Source organism: Vidua chalybeata, chromosome 2 (assembly GCF_026979565.1).
Source record: "Vidua chalybeata isolate OUT-0048 chromosome 2, bVidCha1 merged haplotype, whole genome shotgun sequence".
In the NCBI taxonomy this organism is placed as follows: domain Eukaryota; kingdom Metazoa; phylum Chordata; class Aves; order Passeriformes; family Viduidae; genus Vidua; species Vidua chalybeata.
In genome coordinates, this window is record NC_071531.1 from 115,440,733 (window position 1) to 115,462,086 (window position 21,354).

The 21,354-nt window shown below is 45.2% G+C and overlaps 1 protein-coding gene across 2 annotated transcripts in view; it reads right to left on the minus strand.

Annotated features, from left to right (window-relative positions):
- Positions 1–21,354, minus strand: part of FAM168A (family with sequence similarity 168 member A) — a 129,138-nt gene that overhangs the window by 75,042 nt on the left and 32,742 nt on the right. For both annotated transcript variants that reach the window (XM_053934812.1, XM_053934811.1), the window contains exon 2: positions 14,984–15,067. The gene's annotated coding sequence lies outside the window, so the exon portion shown is untranslated. The remainder of the gene's footprint in view (positions 1–14,983; positions 15,068–21,354) is intronic.

Here is a 21,354-nt window from a genome sequence, read left to right on the forward strand (position 1 = left end):
TTTGCTCAAAAAACAAAGCAGGGCTTCAGATGAGCAGCAGGAACTCTGGGGTTTACTTTCCCAGGGGTGATGAGAACAGTGAGTATGTGCAGCCCTGGAAAGGTTTGGGAACTCTCCACATGCCCAAAAAAAAAAAGAGGCTCACAGCTGCTCCAGCAGCTTCTGCCCACCACCCCGGATCATTTCCTGCAGAGCTCCAAACACCCTTGGCTGGGTGTTCACACATCCTGCTTTTATCCTACACAGTCTGGGCAAATCACTCAATTAAGTGGCTGTTAATTACGGCTGCACATCACTTCTTTCTCATCAGCACCAGCCTTGGAGCAATCACACATCTTACCCTGCTCTGCTTTGGTGTAACCTGATGTCTGAGCCCACGTGTCACTTCCCAGGAGAGGGATGAAGTTGTGCTGCAGCTGGGGTGGGCTTGGCCCCCTCCTGACCAGGATTTTGGGGTGACTGGGTTCAGGAGGTGACCTGCTGGTCCATATCCTACACATTCCTGACATAAGTTGGAGACTTCACATGGGTCCATGTATCTCCTGACAGAGCCATCACCAATCAATCCGAAAACATCAACTAACAGAGGTTGCAGGTTAATTGAAGCTGCTCCATAGAATTATACTTGTCCAGATTTCTAAACTATTTCATGACTCCTTTATTGAGGAAAACCCATGCAATAGGGAACACAGATCTCTGTGAAGCACAAGCACTGGTTTCACTGGAAGGTGACATTATACATGAACTCCCAGGTCTGGTTGAGAGGAAGTCAGGAGAGATGAACAGGCCCTTCAAGCATCTAAAAACTTATTCTCTCTTCAGCAGGGAGGCTGAGGAAAGCCTTCCAGCCAGGGAATGCCACTGCCTGTGCCTTGGCAGCTCCCCTGCTCTCACCATCACCAGCTGCTGGGTCTTGCTCTGCTCCCTCAGCTGCAAACAGCCTGAAGATGAATCATTATGGATCCCTGAGTTTGCAGAACAAGGCATCATTTTTCCAGCTCCAGTCTTCCGTAACTTTTGGCTGGCTGGATCAGCAGCACCATGCCAAGAGCAGGTATTTCACCCAAAAATGCTACGGACACATTGCCAGGTTTGGACACACCAAGAGGACAAGGAAAGATACGGAATCCCAGAATTTGGGCTGGGAGGGCCTCGGAGTTCATCCAGTTCCATCCCCTGCCATGGGCAGGGACACCTTCCACTAGCCTAGGGTTGCTCCAAACCCCGTCCAGCCTGGCCTTGGACACTTCCAGGGATGCAGGGGCAGCCCCAGCTGCCCTGGGCACTCTGTGCCAGGGCCTGCCCACCCTCACAGGGAAGAATTTGTTCCCAGTATCTGGTCAGGATCTGCACTCTATCAGGATAAGTGTGATTTACTTTCCTTTTCACACCTCTGTCAATAATCAGTGCTCACAGATAAGCAAGTCAAAAGTTCTTGTTCACAGCACTGGAACCACATTAAAAATATCCATAAACTTAAAGCAAACCTCAAAGGAAATTGCAGAGATCTGCCTTGAAAAAAAAAAAAGAAATTTGGCTATTCCTAAATGGTAGGAAGAGGCCATGGAGCTGCTCCAGGGCTGGAGCCAGGCTGGGAGAGCTGGGGGTGCTCACCTGGGGAGGAGAATGCTCCAGGGAGAGCTCAGAGTTCGTCCAGCACCTCAAGGGGCTCCAGGAGAGCTGGAGAGGGACTGGGGACAGGGATGGAGGGACAGGACACAGGGAATGGCTCCCACTGCCAGAGGGCAGGGATGGATGGGATGTTGAGCCATGGAGTCTCAACCCACACCTAGAGCCTCAAACAGCCCCTCAACACCTGGCCCCTCTTGCTCCCTGCTTTCCTTGGATCCACGGAGCTGTTTGGGCTCAAGGAGCAATTAGAGTATGAGAAAACAGATGGCTCTATTAACTTCTTGCAAAGTGTCACTTTGAGACAAGCCAGGTCACGTCACAACTAAATAACTCCAGAGGAACTGCTTTCAGGAGCCTTGGAATAAAGGGATGAAATTTTTCAGGCAGCAGAGTCTAAGATGGTCAATCAGATTGCACCAATTCAGCTTCCATCAGATTTTGTAATTTACAGCAGAGTTGACCATTCCTCACTATCAGCATCAGGGAACCATGCACAGATTTGGGTTGGAAGGGATCTTTTCAAGGTATTTAATGATTGCAGAAAAGATGCACGTTGGGTAAAATATTTATATGCTGCGTATGTCTACTTTCTTTTCATTTTTTTAATTCAAAATGCCAAAGTTTTTCCACATATGGGCCTTTGGGGCCATAGGGATGCTACTGGACTGTTGCACTGCTCCTGAGCTAATCCACACAAACTTTTAGCAACTCCAGTGTACAATTAATCCAATGATGCTACAATTAATTCTCATTCTTTTCATAGTAATCTTGGTTCAGAGCAGCAAAACAAGACCAAAACATACTCAATCAGCCAATTGCACCACTTAGGAGCTCCCTGGGCCAGAAATCAGCTACAATTTGAGGAAGGGCTCCTGGCTGTCATGGCTTTGTTGGAATTCACTCTGCCTGGCACCTCAGATTTCTACATCATATCCAGGGCACCTTGGACAGGGTAAAGTTTCTTTGTGCTTCACTGAGGTGCCAGTTTGGGACAGCTGCAAGAGCTCCCCTATTCCAGAAGTGCTCCAGTGGTCTGAGCAGCAGAAACAGCTGATGTTTCCTGGGATGGGACCAGTTGGGATGACCAGTAAACACTGTCCTTTTTAACTGCTGCCAACATGTGTTTCAATGTCCCCTCCTAAGTCAACCAGCACAACCCGAACTTCCAGCAACACAAAACACATGTGGGAATTTTCCGCTGGGTTTTGTGTCCAGCACTTGCCCACGTCACACAAAGGACCAGAAAAAACAGACAGCACTGCCCAAATCCATCCTTCAGGCACTCATCCGCAGAAGGGCACCGTGAACTCACGGCTCATTTCAAAGCCAAAGCTGCTCTTTGCAGTTCAGATGAGAAGCTGGCAAACACCCCTTTTTCCAAAGCATGAATCCTGCTTTTCCACTGCACTCCCATCGTAGATAGGGCCAGCTGGGAGAGGGGTCATTCATTATTTTTCCTGAAAGACAGGACCTGCATTCTATGCAAATTAATGTTTAAAATACAGTTTTAGGCTAGAGTCTGCAGTTTAGTGAGGCCACCTCAGAGAATGTTCCTTCCCAACCTGTCACCACCAGGTGAATTCTGGCAGCTCATTTAATGCAGAACTAGAAGAAAATTGGATTCTTTAACATGAATTTAATATTCATAATTAGGTTTTAACTTCAAAACGAGTTAAAGATGAAAACCAATTTTAAAATGTAATTCCAAGAACATATTTACTTATGGCTTTTGAGCTATTCCAAGGCCAGAGTTGGCTGGGTACCTATACCAGGAGCATATCCTACAGGGTATTTACCAAGAAATTCCAGGGGATTTCTAGTTATTAGAGAAAGACAATCTGACCTGACAGCTCCCTTCTCAAAGGCTTCCTGAAACACAGGTGAAAGAGCTGGGAATTATTGCGGGAGAGGGATTTAGCACCGAGAGGCTTTGCCACCCCCAAATGAAAATAATAATACAGCAGCACCCCCATCAGTGGCACAGTGTCTTTCCTAGTTATTCTCACCACAGGCACCCCAAAAAAGAGGAATTTTCAGAACACACAGTCGAGCAGCTTAAGGCACTTCATATTCTCAGGTTCTTTCCCCAGCTTCCCGCAGATTTCTCTCCTGATGCCCTTCCCAGCCAAGAACAGCAAATGGAAATCTGCTCCACATCCCTGTGAGATAATGGTCTAATACAAGTGGAAAGTATTTCCTTATAGCAGGAGAAAACAGCCATCAACAAGACAAAGAGGTGGAACTGCTCATTCCTAAGTGTTTCCGGATGAGTAGAAAAAGGAAAAAAAGATATTCTGGCTCTCCCTGGAACGCATCTGTAAGATTTCACTTCTCCTACATCTCACAATCAAACAAACTGCCATCAAAAGCCACACGTGGTGTTCCTAACTTGGGAATACTGTACATTCCCTACTTTATTTTGGGATTTCTGATGTGTTTTTTCCAATAGCAAGAGCTGCGTTTACCGTGAGGACTCCGAGGGCTGAGCATGCCGTCAGTCATCCGGAAATTCTGCAAACAAACAGCACTTCAGCTCTTCCCTGACAAGAATGAAATCTTATTTGGGACGTGGAAAAAGCCAAAGTTCTCTAAAGTGAGTAGGGTGACATAGAAATTTGCATCTGTTCACAGGAGGATTTAAAATATGGATCATTTCATGTAAGAAGAGTCCAAAGGTGGGAAAATTAAAGGCAACAGCCTCTGCCCTGTGGTCTGCTTGAAGAATGTGAGAGAACCCCCAAAAAATGGGAGGAGAGCAGGGAGGAGGATGCTCAGTGGAAAACAAAATCATGGGGAGCAAATGGGTCACAATCCAAACCAAGAGGAGCTTAAACAAAACTACAGAACACCTTAAACAAGCTAGAAAGTAAAAATAGCAAATACAGATCCGCTCCATGTTTATTCCAAGTATGGAAAGATTGGGAATTTCCAGAGAACTCAATATATGCTAAAGTCAATAAAATCAAATATTGTTTACTTTAAAAGTCAGGGGAAACTTAGCATGCCCTGTCCATGATGTGTTTGAAAATCCTTTATCACATTCAAATCGCTCACTGTGCAACAGCACAGGACTTATCTTTAACAAGTGTCCTAAGGATTACCATGGAATTAGCCAGTGTCTCCTCTCCCATGAAGCAAAGTGGCTGGAATGCTGCAGTGCCCTCACTCAGGTAAACAGACACAGCATGGGAAGCAAAATAACTCAACCCAAATCCTTCAATTGTGGCTAAAGAGTCCAGGACTGGGGAATAAACCACCTCAAAAAGCTACTTACAAAAGCCCCAGCGAGACACTATTAAAAAATTAAAGTTATAGGACAGTAGGAAAAGGGAATGTTACAGATTAGGGAGCAGTTAAGCAATAGGAAACAGCCTGCATTAAACATGGGATTTTCAGACTCCCAAAAGGGTGACAGCAAGGTGCTCCCAGAACCTTTACAGGGACCAGCAGTGGAAACTGGGAAAGAGACAGAAGAGACAAAGGAATGTTTGTGGAGAATAAATTATTCATAACAGTCATAATTAAGTTGGGAGATTCAGAGAGCCCTGAGAGAAGTGCAGAGAGTGAAATCATCTGCTGAGAGATGCAAGGTAACGTGTGTGCGCTGAATAAAATAATAAATCCTGCTCCTATTGCAGTGGCTGATGTTTTAGAAAGATCCCCTAGAGGCAATTTTTGGCTATCCAAAAATCACTTATAATGGAGCTTCTGAAATGCTTGATTGAATGGTGTAATATTTGTATCCATGCAATGAAAATGAAATTGCCAAATGATTAAAAAAATGCATTAAACGCTGCATTTCTTTTTTTTTTTTTTTTCCCTAAATTAACAGCATTTCTGAGTTAAATTCCAGTACCTAAAGGGGCTCCAGGAGAGCTAGAGAGGGATTGGGGACAAGGGATGGAGGGACAGGACACAGGGAATGGCTCCCACTGCCAGAGGGCAGGGATGGGTGGGAGACTGGGAAGGAATTCTTCCCTGGCACAGGTTCCCAGAGCAGCTGTGGCTGTCCCTGGATCCCTGGCAGTGTCCAAGGCCAGGCTGGACAGGGATTGAAGCAACCTGGGAGAGTGGAAGGTGTCCCTGGCAGAAGTTCTGCCTCACATCCAGGTGGAACTTCCTGGCCTTCAGTTCCTGCATTTCTTCTGGTGCCACTGCTGGGCCCCATGGAGCAGATGTGGGACACCCTTTCCCAAACGCATCTCGACATTTTCATTCCCTCTGCTTTAAATTCATCAGCCTGCAAAAACATTCAAGAGCCAGTAAAACTCATTTGTGCCTGTTCTGAGGCCGACCCTCATTTGTGAGCCACAGCAGAGCAACACAAAAACCTGACCATAAACCTGGCATTTGGGTTTTTTTTTTTTTTTTTTTTAAGCCACACCTATTTCACAGGTGGGACTGGAAAAGGATAAAGAAAATGGCACAAAAGATGACAATGGTGACGAGAACTGAAGGTTCAGCTCTGTGTGTGGCCTTCTGAGGAAAAAGCAGAATCAAAGGAGCAGACAAGAGGAGGAACTCTATAAAAACACACACAGGGGAAGGCAGAGCCACAGGGAATCCTGCAATGTTCTCCCTGCTCTGGCAGCAAGCTATGGAGCAGGGGGATGAGTACAGGGAGAATGTAAGTTTAAGGATGATTTTCTCCTCTCATTTTAGCAAACAGATACTCCTACTGTAAACTGATAATTTAGTTAAATTATCAGGAGAAAAGTGATGATCTTACACAGCCCACTCTGCTCACATTATCGCCCATCCCCGCGCCTCGGTGAGGTGCTGAAGGCAGCACGTTACAACAATTTCTCTAAGCAGTATTTGACTGATAACCTCCCATGTCCAAGGAATTCTGATTTTTTTTTTCCTAAATCAACACTAGCCCCACTCAATTCCTACATGGCATTCAGCTGGGATCCTGCAGACACAAAACCTTCATAAAACAAAAAGCTTTCTTTTTCCCCAATGAATTATTTTAAGGTTGTGAAAGGAATTTTTTTTCCCTCGTAAAGCAAGTTGTCTTTTTGTTTGAGGAAAAAGAATACACGTTTCCTCTTGTGTAGAAGATATTCTGATTGCATTACAGAGATCCTGCTGATGCACTTGCAGTGCCAAATAACCCTCAGGAAAATGAATTTTTCCAGCAGTAAAATATATGGATTAACAGTTTAGAACACCCACACCCACTCCATAATCCCCAGGGCTAAACCCAACAAATTCCTAGGCTCATTAATTAGCTCGCATGCAGGAATGCAATGCCATGGATGCAATACTGAGCATGATCAGCTCCGGGGCTCTGACAACAATGCAGCGCCTTGGCAGAGCGCCGTGAATTCCCACCGAAGGCTCTCCAGCCAGGCTGGAGCTGCACGTGACAAATACAGCAATGATTCACAGCTGAGCTGCAGGGAGATGCTCTGGCAGGCCAGGAGCACCGTGGGGATGGGAATCTGCTGTTCCTGCACTCTGGCAGCTGGGGGAAGGGAGCCCCGGGATGCTCTGGTGACATTCCAGGGTCATTGTTCCACCCCAAGAAGAGCAGAAATGGAGGGGAGGAGGAATGGTGGATAAGCTGCTGTGGTCTTCCCATACAGCACAGCTACACCCAATTACTGTCCCCAGTCTGCAGACTCTCTGCCTGTAATCCTTTTTAAACTAACAAGAGAATTGGCTTCTCGCTCCGAAATCCCACTTTATTTCAACATTAAATGCAAAATATTTAGGGGCTCCAGCCCGAGTCCACCAGAGGTACCAAAGCTATCAGCTTGTAAATCCCTATCCAAGCCTTTAATGAACTGACAAAATAATCCTCAAGCAGTACCTGGGAACAACAGCAAACACCTTTACTGGTAACTTCTGATGAATAATCAGCTTCTTTCCAGGCACTTTTGCTGAAAAACACCTTTCAAACTCGACCCACCCAAAAACAAGGCAACAGCAGCTCCACAAATGTAGAGTGCTGCTTGTTTCCACAGAATCCCAGAGTGGTTTGAGTTGGAAGGGGCCTTAAAGCCCATCTCACTCCCATCCCCTTCCATGAACAGGGACACTCACTACTAGACCAGGCTGAACTCAGAGAAGAGCCTAGATCTTCATTTTTAGGTGGCCTCACAAGTTACAAGTAATTAATTATCCCCCAGTTTCCATAGCCCTCAGTCCAAGACATCTTTCATGGATGAATGACTTTTTAGGGAGTGAATCCTGGACAGAAATCCTGCTGATAAGGCCTCACATAAATATAGAACAAACTGAAAGTGCAGTTACTGACTTCCAGCCCCGTTCTGCTTTTTGAACTTTGCAATCTTGACATTAAAGATGTCTTATTTTTAACTTGAAATGACACACTCAGCTGTATAGAACACACAAAACACAACGATTCTCCTTGTTCCCAGCTGTGACAGCCAGAAAGACTGACAGACAGGCACAAGGAGCACGCTGAAGTGCCAAGGAATTTTCATCCACAGTGTCCTGACAGGAGAAGGCAGCTGGGGGAGTCAGGCTCTGCTCCTAGGGAAAATTTCTTCCCCAAAATGATTGTAAGGAACTCCAAAATGAGAGAGAACTCTGGGCAGAAAGAACTTGTGATTTTGCTCTGCTATCAATTTGTCTTCAGTTTTCCTGATTTTTTTGTACCTAACCTCTCCATTACACAACCAGACCACATCCAAGGCTAAACAGGATCCTAATCATCTCCCATTAGCCAAACTTCCCAGCAGAACACTTCCAAAGAAAGAAGAGGTCAAAACCTGCCATCAGCAGAAGAAAAATTTCAAAGGACCAGGAAACCAGCTGAATTGCTCCTTTTCCTACTCCAAATCTGTAGCTTGTAAGGACCCATTCCCCCATGGAAAAGCTGCAAAATGTCGACCCAAAGAAAGGCATTAAACAACCATAAAAGAAATATAAAAGTTTTAGAACAGCTGCTGTGTAATATCTCCTGAGTGGATACAGCATGAATATGGGGAAAAAAGAGATTTTAAATGCTTGGTCTGTACAGCAGCAAGAGCTCACTCATCCTGTTTTACTGACTCTGCTCCAAAGGGGCACAGACCACCTACTCCCAAATTGGACACATCCATGCCAAACTGTATGGGGGATTTCACCCACTGAGCAAGGGCAGATTAAGAGGCTTTGAGGACAATTATGTGGGATGAAAAGGAGAGAGGGGGAACCCTCAGCCTTGAATGAGCACATGGAACACCAATGTCTAGACAGTGCTGACACCTTTGTCTTTGGGAAGAGGGATTAGGGAAGCAGTCTGGCTGTGCTGTCCCTTGTTTGATATGAAACCAGAAGACACTTTGGGCTAAAGGCCTGGCCTTGCTCCAAAACCACTTTATTATGAAGGAGCTGAAGAAAAGGAGGTCTGTAAGAGTGAGAGTGAGGTTTCTGCCTGGCAGTCACAGCAATTAAACGAGGTGCCTTGATGAGGAGGAAAAAGCCATCCAAATAAAATCCAAGGCCTCAAAAGGACAGGAGAAAGTAATTTGAAGAGTAGGTCAAGCCTCCCGAGGGGATTACCTTTCCAGTTTGAGACTTAATGCTGGAGACACGCCTGGAAAAGCTGACCAGTGAGATCCTGCTGATCCCACGCATCACCCCGCAACGTCGGGATGCTCCAGCACAAGTCAAGTGTTAAAAGGCAATGTGGAAAACTGTGTGAGTTAGGATCAAAACTGGCAGAACTGGAAGGTTCCTTCTCTTCCTTCCACTCTCCCTTCCTCCCTCAATATGAGGTTAAAATGTGTCTCATCAAACCCCAGATCACATAAGAAACTTGAAAGATCCACTTCAAAGAGCTACTTCGGCAAACAAAGCATTTAAGTCAATTTAATGCTTCTCATTCTGGAAAGAACCACTTCCTTCAATGGGAAAGGAAAATAAATAATGGAGAGACAAAGCTGGGAACATTTGTGGGAGCTGGGAATAACCAAGCCCAGGCTGTGGCTGTGAAGAGAGGGCTGTTCCAGTGCTTTCAACATGATGGACTTATCTCCAAGGATGTGCTGACTGAGAGTGAAAAACTAAACAGAAGCTCAAAGGCTTTTGCTCTTACCCAAAAATCCATCTGCCAAACATGGAACAAACACTGGAAACTCACTGCCCCAAGGACTTGGATGTGTTCAGGGAAGGCAGGAGGGAATACCTCTTAAATACCTCCATGCTTCTAAAGATATTTGTCATTTCAGATCTGTGCTGCTGTTAGGAACCAATTTTTGCTAAAAATGTGTTTTCAAGGCAGTTCCCATCTCCCTGAATATCCAGAGGATATTTCCAGTTCAATACTCCAAAGTCCTACGGTACCACCATCATCTCTCCAGGAGTGCAAGGAAGAAGAAAGGGAGAAGGAACCTTCTAGTTCTTCCAGGAAATTAAGGCAGAGCTGGAGGAACCAACTGTTGGCTCCTTAAGGACAAGTTGGGATGGAAGCCCAGTCCAACCTTCTTTTTATGGAGCAGTTAATGTGATAATATCTAAGAGAGAAGGAAACTTTATGCAGACAGAGGGAAATCTTAATTCTCAAACAGACCAGAGGCAATTACCAAAATTATAGCAATGGAATTGTTTTTTTTTTTTTTTTTTTTGCAGTCAAGCATAATTATGGAAAGTCTATTGGAAAGAAAGCTTAGGCTATGATTTGCATTTCAATTAATTTTCAAACTTTTGTGTGGAGAATTGATGGCCAGAATTGAGAAGTACCAGACACTGAAATACATTCATCCATGTAATATAGGATTTCCAAGGATACAACACAAACAATGTTTCAGGGTTTAGGGCTTTTAGGTTTTGTTTTTTTTTCCAATTAGCCTGTAGAAAATGGATAAAGATGTAGAGGAAAAGAAAAAAACCACCAGTGCTACCACCTGGCTCTGCTGGGTGGTACAACAGGACAAGAGGCAATGGGAAGAAACTGGAATGAAGGAAGTTCCACCCGAACTTCCCGAGAGGAAGAACTTTGCTGTGAGGTGACCATGCACTGGAACAGGCTGCCCAGAGGGGGTGTGGAGTCTTCTTCCCTGGGGATAGTCCAAACCCACAATCCCAAGGATGGTGGACACAATCCTGGCTTACCTGCTCTTGGGGATCCTGCTTTAGCAGTGAGGTTGGACTAGATGACCTCTGTGTCCCTTTCCATGCCCAGCCATTCAGGGATTCTGGGATTCACATGCAGCTGGAGCACTGCACAATGGGCAGATCCAAGGCTCCTGGGGATATTTTCCTTCCTGAGGTTTACCAACAGTGCCCAGGGCTCACAGCAAAGCCCCGGGATATCGTTCCTGCCAATCTGCCAATCCCAAGTTATCACTTCCACATGTTAAAAAGGAACACTTCTGTACTGAACTATCTGCAAAGTTCTGCCCAATTGCCTCACAACTTTATTGATTATAATTGGCTCTTGCTCCTTCAGCCCAAGAATTTCACACAAAATTCCAATTATACAATCCAGCATGAGACAGCCAGAGATACAGACCCTCTAACAAGCTTAGGCAAAAATCAAAGGGCTAAATCAAAAACTGGCTCACACCAAGTCTATTCTTTGTGCAGTCAACCAAGACTAATTAATGCTTTTAATGGCAGTTTACCCCTTTTGGCGCCATAAATCAGAGCAGGCAGCTTTTCTGAATTAACAAAAGAATCTGTGAAAGGTGTAGCTCATTAAGCACACTCCCAAATTCAAATGCACTTAATCAGAACCAGGTACATTGAGCAGGACTGTACTCCAGGAGCAGAGTAATCTGCAGGCTGTACACAGGGAACATTCATTCATCAACACAAACAAGGCTGGCACGCCGGGAAGAGGGGCTGAATTATACATCTGAGAGAAAGGCCCCTGCTTCCAGCATGGCTTTTGTCAGGGCAGGAATGTGGAGAACACTGCGGGAAGGCGCTGTGGAAAGGTGGGAGGGACAGGGAGGATGTTTCCCATAAGCTCACCTCAGCCACAGAGCCCTTGAACAGAGCATGCTGCTGCTGCTGAGCTGGTGGAGCAGATCCAGACAAGGCACCAAGGTGATCAGAGGGATGGAGCAGCTCTGCTGGGAGATTTGGGATTGTTCAGCCTGGAAAAGGAAAGCTTTGGGGTGACCTAATGGTGACCTTCCAGGACCTGAAGGGAACCTACAGGAAAGATGAAGACAGACACTTTAAAAGGGCCTGGAGTGACAGGAAAAGGGGGAGTGAAGCCTTCTCTCAAACTGACAGAGAGGTTTAGACTGGGTCTTAGGAAGAAATCCTTCCCTGTGAGGATGGGGAGGCCCTGGCACAGGGTGCCCTGAGGAGCTGTGGCTGCCCCTGGATCCCTGGGAGTATTCCAGGCCAGGTTGGAGCAGCCTGGGACAGTGGAAGGTGTCCCTGCCCCTGGCAGGGGGTGGCACTGGATGGGCTTTAAGATCCATTCCAACCCAAACCATTTGGGGAATCTGTGATGCACCTAAATACGCTGTAACAGATCACATAGGGAAAGTTCCTCCTTGTATGAGGTGATGAATTTATAAAGATTAATGACCCAGCATTTCATCCGAGGTAACACTCTTGCAAATACTTTTATGAGTCAGATCCACTCCTCTAAAAAAATCCCCTTTTAAAATGTTTTTGCCACAGTTTCTTCTCAATATCCCACCCATCCCTGCCCTCTGGGAAGCCATTCCCTGTGTCCTGTCCCTCCATGCCTTGTCCCCAGTCCCTCTCCAGCTCTCCTGGAGCCCCTTCAGGCCCCTTTAGCCCTCTGAGCTCTCCCTGGAGCCTTCTCCTCCCCAGGTGAGCAGCCCCAGCTCTGCCAGCCTGGCTCCAGCCCTGCAGCAGCCCCGGGGCCTCCTCTGGGCTCTCTCCAGCAGCTCCACGTCCTCCTGATGTTGGGGGCCCCAGAGCTGGATGCAGCACAAAACTTGGCTTGACAGAAATCATTTTCCATATCACATGTTCTCTGAAAGGAATTTTGTTCTCCAAAACAGAGCTGGCAATGCAGGAAAACTTCAGATCTGTGAACAAAGGATTTGCTCCTGTGCTAAAAAAAAAAAAAAAAATCACTAAACGATGTTCCCAACAGCATCGAAGTGTCCAAGAGCTGCTGGCAAAATGCTCCACTTCAGCTCTGGATTCAGTGCATTCCCAGCCCAGTGAAGAGCCCACCAAACTGGCAGAAATGCTCAGGAGACTTAAAGTCCAGGAATTTTCCACATGAGTTCAGAAACATTGAGGAGCAGAAGTATAAAGTCCAGGCCCAGTTCCAAATTCCACTCACACACACTGGATAAAAACCAGCCTAATGTAAAAGCACATTTAAAAATATTTACATCAAACCAAACCATTACAGAGATAAGAGAGGTATTTATAGAAACACATGGATTTTACACACACACACACACACACACACACACACACACACCCCGTGTTTAACTATTTAATTGCTGGAATTTCAATTAGGATGTGGGGGAGTGGGGTATTTCCCAAGCACTGGGGTGTTTCCCAAGTAGGAAACAACCTAAGTAAGCCAAGAGATGGAGCATTCACACATTCAAGTTTAACTCAATTTCCTCCACTTCTGATTTCTGAACGAACACTGAGTCTAACAGTTCAACTCAAGATAAAGTCACCCAAAAGAAAATATTTGCAGGGCAATCACAGCCTGGAGAGCAACCTTGATCTGCTTGGTCAGTCAAATCTCCACAGGCTCCATCAATTCCACTCTTGAACTTCAAATTTCTTAATCTGGAGCTGGATTGGACCAGGAACCTTTGGAGCAGGAGCTGTCTTGTGCAAAGCCAACACTTCACATATTCCCACTTGAAACACAATCTTGTTCTCTGGATCTCCCACCCACCAGTTCCAGTCTTACTTTGTGTCCTTTCTCCCACCTTGCCACCCACCCTTGGCTTTGCCTCTCCTCTTCCACAGCCCTGGATTTCTGCTTCTCAGATCCCAAAAAAGCTGCACAGCCCAAATGGGGGAAAACATACAGAAAAAAGGGATAGGAGCAGCTTCAAAGCCTCTTTTTTTTTTAATTTATCCTTTTTTCTAGCATGAAGAGAGGAAAAAGGGGAAGCAGGAGATGGACAGAGGATCACTGTTGTTGCCTCAAGGCTGGCAGAAACAAGGAAAAGCTTTTCTGAAATCCTTGGCATTTTCTCTCTCATCCCACCTAAGCTGGTGTGGTGGGAGAGGCAGAAATATTGGATTTTGTCTGTACCCAAAGAGGAAGCATTGATTTAGGGCAGCTTTTCCCAAAGCAGGGCTGGAGTGCTAAATTATTGTAAGGATAAGGGTCAGAGTGTGCCCAAAGGTTTGATCCCAATACACTGCGGCAGACCCAAGAGCAGCTGACATTTAAAGTTCATGTCATTAAGTGAGCAGCAAAACATATAAAAAGGAAAAAAAAACCCCATAGAGTCAAGGCTGGTTTTTCCATATTCCTGCACAAGAACAGCTGGATGGGGTCAGCAGACACTTCAGCCACCCCTGTGTCTTCTCTGCCCAGCAGGGAAGTGTGATTCCTTAAGGGAAAATGGAAGGGCAGGCACACAGGGACATTTTCCCAGCATACTTTCCAGAGGGATTTCCTGAGGGAGCATGTTCCTGTTTCACAGCTCCTGTAGACCATGTTCTCCCACGCTTATAACATATTAAATTATCTTAAATATATATATATATATACACACACACACACATATATATGTACATGCTCAAAGGGCTTGACCTGCTCAGGTCTCGTCATGCTGGGCTCTATAAACCAAAACAAGGAGTTAAGATAGAAACTGCTCCAACCAAATGACACTGCAAAGTTTCTATCTGAAAACATTGTTTCCAGCTTTCTTCTCCCAGGAAATAGAAACTATTAGAAAACAATTTGCCTGTCTCCAAGCAAATGACAGAATTTTTTATCAGGAATGGTGTCTGTGTCAACCCGGGGAATATTGACCCAGCTGATGAACACAAGTCTCCTTTTTAATATAAAACAAAAATGTATTATTTAATAGGAAGATATTAAGACTAATAAACACTAAAAAAAGAGCCCCTCTCACAATTCTTTATAGGAGCAGCACATAAGTACTGTGTGTTTTACTCAGGCTGCTGAAGACCTGATGTTTATAAACTTTCTAAATCAACACAATAAAACACACCAGGCACAGAGTGTTGCTGGAGCTTCAGCTTATGCATTTCTTGACCCAGAAATCACTTCTCATTTGAAAATGTAAAGTGCTTCTGTAGCAAAGTGAAAGAAGAGTCCAAACCCTACCAAACAGCAACAGCTGCAATCTCCACGGCATCCAAGGCTTTCCTGTCTGGAAGGAGCAGGGAAAGGGTTTTGGGAGGAGCAGCTAAAAGTGAAGGGCACAAAGACAGGATGAATTGGTACCTCTTGGACACGAGCTTCCTTGGGATGCAGATAATCCGGAGAGGAGTGTGCCTGGGCAGGGAGTCTTCACAGCATTCCAGAGCTCTGCAGCAGCAAGGACACACAAAGAGAGAGAGAGAAAAACACCCGTGAGGCTCTGTGGAAAACCTGCTGGAAGAAAACACGGCTCTTCCCAGCCCAGAGTGGTCTTCACCTCCACTGGAGCAGAAGGAGAGATGGGGCATGTAAGAAATGCAGGCAAAAAAAAGGAGGAGCGCTGGAGCCGCAGGATGCAAGGAGAGGGAAGGGATACCCGAGCTGGCAGTAAGACCAAGGCCTTCCCAGCTTCCCAGAGGGAGAAAAACAAAGTCCAAGCTTTCATTTAAATACTTGTTTACCAGCTATTTGTCAGGATTTGGGACTAAACAGGTTTTAGCCTGAGTTTTACATGTTACTCCTACATCCTCCCTTCCCAGCTGACACAAAAGCTCTGAGAACTGAAAATGAAATCCCTCAAAATGAAGTGCAGCACCCAAAAAAAGCTCTCAAGGCACTCCACATGCTTTATGCATTACAGGGAGGAACAGAAACCCTACTGTTCCCATTAGCAGGACCAGCTCCTTGGAACAGTTGTTTATTTTAATCAACCCAGTACCAAAAGGTTTACATTAAATATTTTTTTTTTCATGGTTTTTAACCACTGATCCTGTATTAGTTTACATTCACTCAAAAAACACTCTAGGGGAGAAAGCAGGAGGCAGAAAACATTGAATCCAGTAAAACAACTGAGGTTTTTTTAGGGAGTGCTGGTACATCCCACCTTTCCCTGTAGAATTACACCACCAGACCCTTCCAGCCAGCTAATGAAACAGCATGAATTTGTAAATGAACAGAAAACAGGAAAATCTTCACTTTTACTGAATCTTTCTTCTTCCTGCCTCCTGCAGGAAGCCACCACCTGCCATGAGAGATGGCATTCTTGGAGAGAAGTCAAAACCCACCCTGCTGATGCTCCAGTGTCCCAATAATCCCAACCCTGGTGCTAGCAGGAGCATGAGCACACTGAGGAAAAAGGGTCAGGAACATCTCCACCTGTTGCTTCCAAGGATGCTTGACTTCAGTATTTCCACATTATAAGAAGCATATTCATTGCTTGGAATTTAATTCTGGTTTCAGGCTTTTTGACTTGTTTTTATGGCCCTTCAATTCAGAGATAGAACCCTAAAATATCTTCAGGAGAGAGAGGAAAGAGTAAGTGAATTTCAGCAGAGACAGGGACTTGACAAATCTCATCCCATCAGGCTCTGCAGTGGCAAATTAGTCTTTCTCAGAGCACATTCTGTACTCAAAGTAGCCTCAGTACTTCAGGAGGTACCAAATATAACACAGTCCCATTTTAACTTCCTTCCAGGAATACACACACTCATTTATTAAGAAGACGTGGGCTGCAGCTCCACTTCCAACAGCTTCAGTAACATTTTGTAAAATTAAACAAATTACTCCTTTTGTGGCAAGAAAGAAGCTGAAAATAAGTGTTCAAGCAAATGGGGGAGAAAACCACCTCCCTCACGTCTTCCTCCCCCCTTGGATTTCGGGAAAGCAAGCTTTGCCTGCTGCACCAGGCTCAGCATCAACCACAGGATCACCAACCACTCCTTCTGCTGCTTTCACACCTCAGTCCCCACGCCTTTACCATTATTATTTCATTTCAGAGCTGCTTTGATACCTCAGTTTGCTCCAAGTCCCCATTTTGGGACATTTTCACATCCTCCTGTTTGTATAAACCAAGGAAGTCCATAGTTCTTGCTGACAAGCACTGAAGGTGAGTGTCCAATGGTGCTGAACATCCTGAGGGTTTCCAGGATTTGGCAGGAGGACAGCACAGCCACAGCCTTTAATGCTGAGGGATTCTCCAAACATTCCCCCTTTTGTTCAGCTCTGGCTGCTACAGAGAGGGAGAAAAACAGTCCCCACCTCTCATTAACCTTGGTGCTGCATCTTCCTTCAGCTGCAACAGCATCAATACCTGCTCACATTGTGCTGCCACTCAGCAGATTAACCCTTTTTTGGATTTTTTTGTCTCCTTTTCTGTCTTTTCCTGACCAGAAGTCAAAATGATTCAGTTCAGAGGGAGTGGATGCTGCTGCTGCAGAGAGAAGCTGTGAAAAGCTGCAGAGAAGGAGGCTGTCCAGCTGCCAGCACACATCCCTGCCCTCTGCCACTGCTCAAAAACTGGCAGGGAACAGTCAGGATCGACCAAATTTGGATGTATTTGCAGAAAAACAATCAGTCCCAATCAGTGTCTTTGAGTGGAAGTGCAAAGGCATTCATTAAAGAACAAGAAAAACCAAATGAATTTGTGAGAAGGTGTGCCTTTGGAAAATCTAGGGAAATAGCACAAGGCTGAGAAGCCCTGTTGGCACAACCTTGTTCATCAAGAGTGTGATCTGGGATTTAGTTAGGGAAAAACTTCAAGAGCACAGAAAAAAAAAAAAAAACAAAACAGCCCTGCCTTCTGTGAGGCAACCTGTGCCAGGGCCTTACCACCCTCACAGCCAAGAATTGCTTCCCAATATCCCATCTAGCCCTGCCCTCTGGCAGTGGGACACCACTCCCTGTGCCCTGTCACTGCAAGCTCCCAGAAAAAGCCCCCCTCCATCCTTCTTACCAAGCTAAGCAAAGACACCCAAGCAGGTTCCTGCAGCCCAGAATTCCTCCTTCCCTTCCCACTTGCTTCTTGCTATGAAAGAAATTCAATCCCTTAATATTTCCTAAGATTACTGCAGCTACTAAGTAGGGAAGCTCATTCCCTAATATCTTCATCAACTCCATGTGCTATTTCAAGATTTTTAATTCTATCCTCCTTCCTATGCCCCAAATTTAGTTTTCTTCTTTTGTTTTAGTAGCTACACTTCAATGATGATCTTACTACAATTATTCTTCTTTTTTTCTCTTTTAATCCCTTATTTTCCTTCTGTCCACAATATTGGACTCCAGTGATAGGAGCTGGGTAGATGGATTATAAAATAGATTAATTAGTTAATTAGGATGTGGTGATTAAAACACCTGCTTTGGTAGATTGCAGAGGGTTCTGATAAAATAGTGGTAGCAAAAAAAAAAAAAACAACCCACTCCACAACTGCTTATCAAATGAAGATAAAAACATTCAGCAAATGTCTGACATTCTGCAGGGTTAAATCCTATTCCACAACATTTTGGGTTTATCCCTCTGAGTAACCAAACCCCACAAAATGGAAGGGGAAAAGTTCCCCAAAAGTCAATGTTCACTTTCTTTACTGCCTGTTTTCAACAATTTTCCCAAACTTCTTCTAGAATTGACTCTGGAATAATTATTTTCACTTGTGCAAGTTACATATTATAAGGCACCTCGGGGTTTCTAAGTCACCAACGACTTTGTAATGGAAAGAAAACAATTTAATTATCTAAGATTATTGTTAATTGAAGGAAATATTGACTGTACTGCTCACAACAGTCAACCTCCAGTAACTGCAACATTAAAAATTATATGCAGCCGTTGTCTCAGAAATAAAAATAAACCTTTCAGTGAGAGCAGCCTCAGTGTGGCCTTTTCCTCTATTAAAAAAAAATAATAAAATCAAAGCAAAACACTCCAACACAAGCCTTCCCTCCATTACAAAAGAGGGATTAATGAGAATCTATTTGGACACTGGGAAAAGGCCTGGCAGGTTCATTGTGAAGGTTAATTCAGACACCTTTATTCACACAGGGAATGGAATTAAAGAAACAGAATTTAAAGGCAATAGTGAAGGGTGCAGTGTTAAGCCATAAACAAGCAGACACCACAGAGAGCATACCAGAGACATTTATCATGGAGCCTAATGCACTTAGGACCTGAAACCTGGAAGAACAGGGCAAAATGTTAGTGAATACATACAGATTATCCAGAATGGATCTGAGTTTCATTCTGTGCAGGGCACACTTAAAAAAAAATAAAAAAATTAAAGATCCACCTGGAGCAACTGGAAGTGAAAACATCTGTGCAAATACCTAGCAGGAAATAAAGGCATGGAAAGAAAGAATTCTGGAAGGCAGAGAACATTGCAGGAAACCACAGGGTCGTTCCTGGCTGGAAGCACCTTCCTGTCTTTCCTCTCCTAAAAAACTGGCTGTTGCCTTTGGGCCATCAGGACTGGCCCAGAGCTGTACTGAGACCTGGATTAGGGAAGGGATCCAGGTTAAAAATAACCTGGGTTTGCTGTCCCCTGATCTGGCTCACCAGCTGGCCCTGGGAGAGCTGGACCAGCAGAGCCCAGGGAGCCCAGCACTGAGAACAGGCACAGGAGGAAGGAAGCTCCCAGGGACAGCTTCACCCTGGAGTTAGGAAATACAGGACACAGCCAGATCTGGCATGGAGCACGAGGGGCAGCACCAGCAGGAATTCACCCCTGGATTCCCCAAACACTGGATGATGCTCAAGAGGGAAAGGCTCCCAGGGCTGCCTCCAGCTCCTGAGCTTCCTCCTGCCAAAGACCCATCTCCAGCACCCAGCTGGTGGAAGAACTGGAACTGTTGGGAGTCACCAGCAATGGCTTTGGGCAGTCAGGAGGGGAAGGAGTTTTTAAGGAAGAGGGTGAAAAGGACCATGTGCTTCAGCAGCACCTTGCACACATCCACCACGGGAAAACATCCAGGAAAACTCCATGGAGCAACACACAATGACTCAACATCTCCAGGTGTGCAATGAGCTTCTAAAATTAGCTTCTTGAAAGTCCAGAGTATTAAATATCCCAAGATCCTCCTTCATTTTTCACATGCAGGATCAAGAGGCAAGAAAAGTGAGGAAAGCATTAAACTGGCAAAGTTGGGCATTGTCCTTTCTCCAGGAACATCCTGTTGGCTTGGCCCCCAAGAAAGGCAAGTGACACACACTGGGATTCTGAATGTCACCCCTGACCACAGCTCCCTTTGACATCACTTCCATTGTATCCTTAGAATAACTTTCCCACTTGGAGGATGCCAGCAGAAGGCCAGAGCTTAGGAAAAGCAGCAAATCCCATCCGCATTTTTACTTACTCACAGTTACTGATTAAAAAAAAAAAAAAAAAAAGAAGTCTAATCCCCTGGAAAACTGGAGGGGTTGCTTTTGGAGCCAAAGAGCGGGAAAAGGACAACTGCTACTGAAATATCAGCACTGGGCTCCCTGCTCCTGCCAAGCCCTGGATTTCAGGTGTCGAGCTGGGAGTCAGTGCAGCAGCAGGATGGATGGATTCAAGATATTTCAGTCAGACACTCTAATCTGAACTCCTACCAGCAGATAAGAGAGACTTAAACAGAGTGTGAGCTGGTTTGCTTTTATATTTAGCTCTATTTGAAAGAGACTCATTTCTCTAAGGCCAGTCTTTCAAACATGCCAGTTTGCCAAGAAACATCGCTCTGCACCGCATCTGCCAAAGTTTGTAATCCAGAAAAATACACACTGAAGATAAATGCCCTCATTCTTGATTTTCACTTCATTGTGTTTAGAAAAGCAAAGGGCAGTAAATTCTAGTCTGGTTTAATAATCTACTTCAATTTACACGGGCCATCTTTTGGGAAGGGTTTTTCTTCAGTCTCCAAACTCAGAATTAACTGGAATATCGGAATCATTCAGCTCAATGCACTGCTGAGTAGCAGAGTTTGGGGAGACAGATCCTACTGCTAATAAAGCACAGAAAATTAGCACTGAGAGCCCCTTCCAGTACCTAAAGGGGCTCCCTGGATCCTTCTCCTCTCCAGGTGAGCACCCCCAGCTCTCCCAGCCTGGCTCCAGCCCTGGAGCAGCTCTGGAGCCTCCTCTGGGCTCTCTGCAGCAGCTCCAGGTGCTGCTGCTGTGTCCCCAGGGCTGGGGCAGCTCTGCAGGTGGGCTCTCACCTGGGCTCAGGGGCAGAATCCTCTCTCTCAACCTGAATTCCAGGTTAAGAACAGCCCTTGATCCCTTCAGGATGTTTTTCCACTGGAGCCACACAAGGCAGCGTTGAAATCTTTTCTCCACTGTCCTCAATGGAAACATGACAACAAAATCAATTTGGAGATTGTTGTATTGACAGAGACACTTCGTGCTGGAGTTATTTCCATCTGAAAAACCAACTGAGCCACACTGATGAAAACATTGTTTAAACTGTGATTTTGCAAAGGAACCCTTCAGCTCTTGGAAAAAGGAGTCCTGGTCAAAAAAGGGTTTCACAAAACTGACTGGTCTTATTTTTATTTATCCATAAAGTTTCTCAAAGCAACAACTGACTATTTATCAGGTGCTTTGCCTTCCATTATACCCAAGGCACACACATTCTGCCATACCTGAGCAGCATCCCTGTGCTGAACTACACTTCATTAAGGAATTAATTGAGCGATTCAGACAGATTAGGTAGCAG